We start from the raw sequence: 6,558 nt of genomic DNA, 5'->3' as shown, positions 1-6,558 counted from the left end.
TCGCTTGTTAAAGAAAATTCCTAACGACTGTTTGCAGCCACATTTATTTAAAAAAAATGCATTTTCTGAATGAAGTGTTATGTTTTATCGTGGCTTGGCACCTTATCATTCCTAGCTCTTGGCTTGCAAAGTTATTTCACTTACTGTTGACACTGGCAAGCAAAACTTTTATTTAAAATTTGCAGGAAAGTACTTTCCACAGACACAGTAATACCTTCGAATGTCCCAGCTGTCTGTTAACTGAAAAACATTCAGTCTTCCTCGACATGATGCACCTGCCTCCTGTGTGTACCACAAACCAAACCAGTGTCTGAAAATGGAATAAGAATATTTAACGAAGTTGCTCACAATAATAGTTATAATTTCACTCTATCAGGTACGACACTTTGTAGAAAGAAGAGAGAGAAGATAACAGCAGTTCTATATCCTCCAAAAAAGACGGTAAATTAAACTGTCAACAAATGGGTCGCAGTGCTATCTGTAAGTGGGACTATACAGGTAGTTGCCGAAAACCTAAAATTCAAGAAATATACACCATCTTTCTATACTACAAATACTGTTACCCCTTCTGTGTTCAAAACTAATAACAATATCACACCCTCAGAACAGAGAGGAATTTATAGGACTTCCTACAATTTGTGTGGCGTATTATATACAGGTCAATTAGGTAGGGCTATAATTACTAGACTGACTGAACATGAAATCAATCGGAGATTCAAAAAGAAGGATTCCATCTTTGCTGAACGAGTTCTGGTCGAATATCATTCTTATGATACTGAATGTAATACAAGTAATTTTCGAGAACTGAATATGCCATCATTTGCTGCTCGCTCGTCTTTCTGTCCATCTCCTCCTCCTCTTTCTCTCTGTCCATCTCTTCCTCCTTTATCTGTTCGTCTCCGCCTACCGACTCTCACTGTCCATCACGTTCTCTCCCACTCAACCTTCTCCTCTCTCACTCTCTCTCTCTCTCTCTCTCCTCCCTCCCCCCTCCATCTCCCGTTGTCCTCTTCCGTGAAGAGCCAAGACTGAAAAAAAATTGGACAAGCTCGATCCCATATGAAGGTTCTTCTCATTGTTTCCTTCGATTACAGCGGGATAGTGACTTAAATGTCCCACGATTGTAAATATAACGCAGCGGGAAACAAAACGAAACTACTAATTTTCAGTGAACAGCAAGGATTTTTTTTTTCATCGTTGTTTTTAACGAAGAACCTGTACATTGTGGCTTACAAAAATATACTGATGATGTCCGTCCAGTTATTTATTAGAGTATTGTGTAAAACTTTAAAGTAAATTGGTCAAAAACCTGTTGATATTTTTGTTGACAACGTATCCCTATTATATATTATGTTAATTGTAGTAACATGTACAAATTAGAAGTAAATCAGTCGACAAATATTGGAAATTTTTGTTAACAACTTTTCCGCTTCATATTAAAATATGTAGCCTTTGTCCGTCTGAATGTTTATCAGGCTACTGTGAAAAATTTAATGTAACTCAATCAAAAGCTTTTCAAAATTTGTGCCAGCTGTGTTTCCCTGCTGTACAGAATGAATCACCGAAAACTTACACCGCAAATTTTGTGGAAACAGAAAAAGAAATGAGGTGTGGATCTAACAGAATGTATTGGTAGTCAGTGGCTCGTAATGTTAGTGAGTCAACAAAATGTTATAATACTTAGAGGGTATAATTTTTGTGCAAACACATTCTTTTTTAAAATGGATCGATGCCTGTTGACATTAACGACCTACAAGTAGAGAAATTTAGAATGTCACTGGTGTTTGTTGCAGGACTCTATGTAAATCGTTTACGAGGCATCCCGACGCTTGTATATGAGATCTGAACAATAACGAGACAACTGACCATCATAGGTTGTGTTCAAAATGACCTAAGGCAATACACGTTTCCAGTCTGGTATGGAACGACTGCTGCACGCGTTATAGCATTTCAGAGGAAATGTTCGAGCAGGCTGCAGTAACACGTCGTTGCATATCATCGGGTGTATTTGGTATGTCCTTGTAGACAGCGTCTTTCAGCTTTTCCCACAGGAAAAAACAAAAAAAAAACAAAAAAAGAAAAGAAACTGCAGGCATCGAATCCGAACAGCAAGCCGGCCAAGGTACAGGTATTGTGCGTCCAATCCAGCGATCTGGAAATAATTCGTGAAGACACGCTACAGTATTTCATGCACTATAGGCTGGACAGCGAGACATTCCTCCAGTTTATAGAGGAACGTCTTCTAGCACCTGTAGAAGGCCGCCTATTATGAGGTTGTCATACTTGTGTGTGTTCAGTGTTCCGTCTGTGAAAAACTGGCACTGTCTCTTTTCATACGTTCACACGTAATGGACGCTGACGTTCCACCTGACGAAGCAAACGACCATTTTCAGCAGACGGTTTTTGAATTTCTCAGCAGCTTACCTGGCCAAGATTGGCAAATATTGCTTCATCACTAAACAAGATACATGATAAATGTGGAGTATCCTGTCTTAATGCGCATGCACAGAAGTTAATACGATTCTCATAATCTTTCCCAGGCAGCTCTTAATGGAGGGAGATGTGACAGGGATGGAGCCCCATATCGATGGATAATGGCCGGCCGGGGTGGCCGAACGCTTCTAGGCGCTACAATCTGGAACCGCGCGACCGCTACGTCGCAGGTTCGAATCCTGCCTACGGCATGGATGTGTGTGATGTCCTTAGGTTAGTTAGGTTCAAGTAGTGTCGGTGTGGGAATTTTCAGAACATGGAATCTCTTAAACGACCGCATTAGAATCCTGCAACAAACACCACTGACATCCTAGTTTACCTTATCATTATTTTGTTAATATCAATAGGCATTGTTACATTTTTAAAAAAATTCATCTCTGCACAAACATACACTTTGTAAGTATTATTACAATCTATTGACCAGAAAATAATAGTAGCTCATAACTATCAGACTACCAATACATTCTGTGAAACCTGCATATCAATAGCATTTTGCAAGTTTTATGTGATTCATCCTGTATATTATAAATATTTATATTTACGTTCAATACATGTCGCTACAATAGATATATAAAACCCGGTGCGTATTCAAATGTAAAGACGTGTCAAAATTTCAAAGCAATCCATGAAGAACTCTCGGACATTTAAGATTTTCAGTCAACGAGCATTCACATTTTTATTTATATAGCTTTGTTTCACTATCGATATTTCAGCCGTAGTGCCATTTTCAAGCTCTAAAGTGGAAACTGAAAACTACAGAATGTATGGATAATATAGTGCAAGCCATAATCTGACAACATTTGAGAGACACACTTTAAGGAGCGTTATTTGCTACAGCATTAAATATCAGATATATCTAAATGACATGTCGTCCTCGAAATACTACGAAATATATCTGGACACTTAGTCTGTACTACTTCAGAGTGTTTTATATAGGTAACGACTTCGCTGGTAACGGCCGGTGTACGAGCTACATAATCCTTGGAGCGCCACTCCCTATTAAGAAAGGAGAAATAGACATTCGACGTTACTCATACCGTGTAAAGCAATTGGGAGTACTGGCAATACGACATTATACAAAATTTCAAACCCCTCCGGTAAAAAGGAAATTAAGCTTCAGAGAAAAATCTCATCGATCGTAAAGTAATTAATTACGGTATTCTTCCTACATTGGAAAGTAATTAAGAAAGATATAGAGTGTGGAGTTGTCAACGGAACTTTTTCTCTGTTTTAGGGCAGTCAAGTGAGAAATAAATGAGATTGGCTGTACTTGGACTTGCATAAGTCGAATTTTTATACATGAAATAGAAGCAGTGGTTAAGCAGGGAATGAGACGAAGTTCTAATGTATTCCAAATGTTATTCAAATTGTACATTCTACAAATGAACGTAAGTTTTGCCTTTTCAGTTGTTTACTACTGATTTTATATATTTTAAACCAACTGGCTGAAGAGTTGGACGTTTATCTTCGTTCTGTTGTGTGACTACAGTGTTAATATTGCGTCCAGAAAGCTTCAAACAAAAATTTAACAAAAAATTTGACAACATAAGTTTACTTTACCATCAGTTGTTGATTATGGACTCATGCTGCTTGTAGCAAATCAAGTGATGTGAATAGTTACAGATAAAAAAAGTCTAACCAACCAGGTGATGAAGCTTTAATTTCACTGATCTAGTATTTCAAAAACAAATCATAGCTAAATATGCATGTTGATATTTAGAATATTACAGTCATTTTGGCTACTATCACTTTATTGAATATGTCAAGAACTTCTATGTAAGGAAACTTGCACAGAAAGAATAATCTAAATTTGATATAAATCAGAAGTAGGACTGCAGACAGAGACGCTGAATGAAAATAAGGGCAGTTCATGTAACTTTTAACAACTGTTGTAGAAGAACATAATCGAAAGACCACTCACAAACCCCAAATTAATTTTGTTTCCATTTAAAACCTGTTAGTGGCACCAAAATTAGTGCCTAGAGCCTCGTGGACGTAACTGAAACTGAGGGCAGCAAAATGTAGGCAGAAGTGTTGAACTCCGTTTTAAGGTATCATTTTGCCAAAGAAGAACCAGGAATATTGCCCCAACTTAATTCTCGCGCCACTGCGAAGACGAGTGAAACACATGTTAGGAACTCCAGTGTCCAGAAACAGATGAAATCATTGAAATTGAGCAAATCTCCAGGCTCGAGGAAGTACCTACCACATTCTGTACCGACTCGGCAACTGAGTTAGATTCTATTTTAACCATAAAATACCGCATATCTCAGGGAAAAAAACCCATGCCTAGAGATTAGAAGAACGCTAAGGTCACATACGTATATCAGAATAATTTCAGAAGTGTGATACGTCCCTATTGTTTAATATTCAAAATCAAATGTGTATCTTGAATAGAATAACCTCCTTAATGCCAACCATCATGGATTGTGAAAAAATCTGTCATGTGCAACCCAACTACCAATTTTCTCGTATGATGTCCTGGTAGCCAAGGATCAAGGCAGTCAGTTGGAGTATTGGCTTTCGCATATCATCTGATTGAGCATTAAACCTATGCTAAATATAGAAAGTACGGTCATATGGGATATCAAGCGAAATTTTTGTATAGTTGCGGATTTCTTGGCACGAGGGGCAGTATGTATTCTTTGACGGAGAGTCAACGAAAGTTGTAAGAATAACCTCGGTGTGACCCAGGCATATCCTCTGATTAAAATATCAGTGAGTCACAGCTGGAAACAGACAACTCACTGGTGCAATCCAGCCGAGATTACTGGTCATGTGTGACTTGTACCAGTATAAGACTAACAGGGAACATTGAACATACCAAAAAGAACAGCACAAATGGTCACAAGTTTTTTGACCCATGAAAGGGCATTACAGGGACACTGAACAAATTAAAGTGGTACATTCTGAAAGACAGAAGCACACTATCCCATGAAGGCCTCCTTACAAGAACCAACTTTAAGTGATGGATCTAGAAGAGATCAACATACGCTTGTAAATCATTAAATCACTGTGTGAACAATCGTATTTAAGAGAAGGTTCCTAAAACCCATCAATAAGGGCTATACACTTGAATAATGAATGTCTTGTCAGAATTGTGTTTTATGACAGCACGCGGAAATTCATGACTGACTGCTGAATTCGTTTGTTCCAGGTAAGCCTCCATGTGCTATGGAACAAAGTACGTATGACTCGCGTCGATTGGCATAACAGTCCTAGAATCCCGTCTATTCCAAGTCAAAGGTAAGTTGTATCAAAGAATACTCACTGTCACCTATTCTTTTACAAAATAGTAAACAATGCATTTAATGATACTGTCCGAAGAACACTCTTCCTTGCAGGCAAGAAAACATACCGCTTCCCTTCTAGTGATGCACAACGCTTTTTTCATGTTCAGAAGAACACTATTTTTCTCTCCACAGTTTTCTACTCCAGTTGTACCTCTAGTTCGAATGGTGTATTCAGATAAAATTTTCTTCCATTCCGTATGTGACTAGATAATATGCCTGGTGATATAAAGTCATTATAAGCAACCAGAAGTAAATAAATTGTAATTATTAACAGTACAATGCATTTCGGCCCATCTTCCTCTAACCGTCGCTCCCACATTTCTCAAAATACTCGCCCTCCTAACTCTTACAAGCCTTTCAATTTCAGAGAGCGCTGCTTCGCAAAAATCGTATAGAATCCCAGTCGCTTCATGACGTAAAACAGAACACGTAAACATACATCACACATCCGTTCGAATCGTACGCCCATTCTCTCCTCTTGTTTGTCGATGCAATCGCCTACCAGTAGAGGTAAGAATGCGCCTTCTCTGAACAACAGTAATCATTATCTTCAGCGTATGTTAAAAATAATACTGATATTCAATAGAATGTAAATATATGTGAGAATATCCTTTTTAAATATTTAACTGTAAGACACGAAAAGTTACGTATAAGCGAAAGATGCGGTGAATCGCACTAGGATTACCAACCCTGAGACGCTTCAGTAAGATTTCCGACCATATCACAAGTTTCCCTTGGTCGGTAGTTCAGATTTTGCTCTATCTGTAACACT

This window comes from Schistocerca nitens, chromosome 1 (genome assembly GCF_023898315.1).
Source record: "Schistocerca nitens isolate TAMUIC-IGC-003100 chromosome 1, iqSchNite1.1, whole genome shotgun sequence".
Taxonomy (NCBI): domain Eukaryota; kingdom Metazoa; phylum Arthropoda; class Insecta; order Orthoptera; family Acrididae; genus Schistocerca; species Schistocerca nitens.
Note: the sequence above shows the minus strand (reverse complement) of the source record.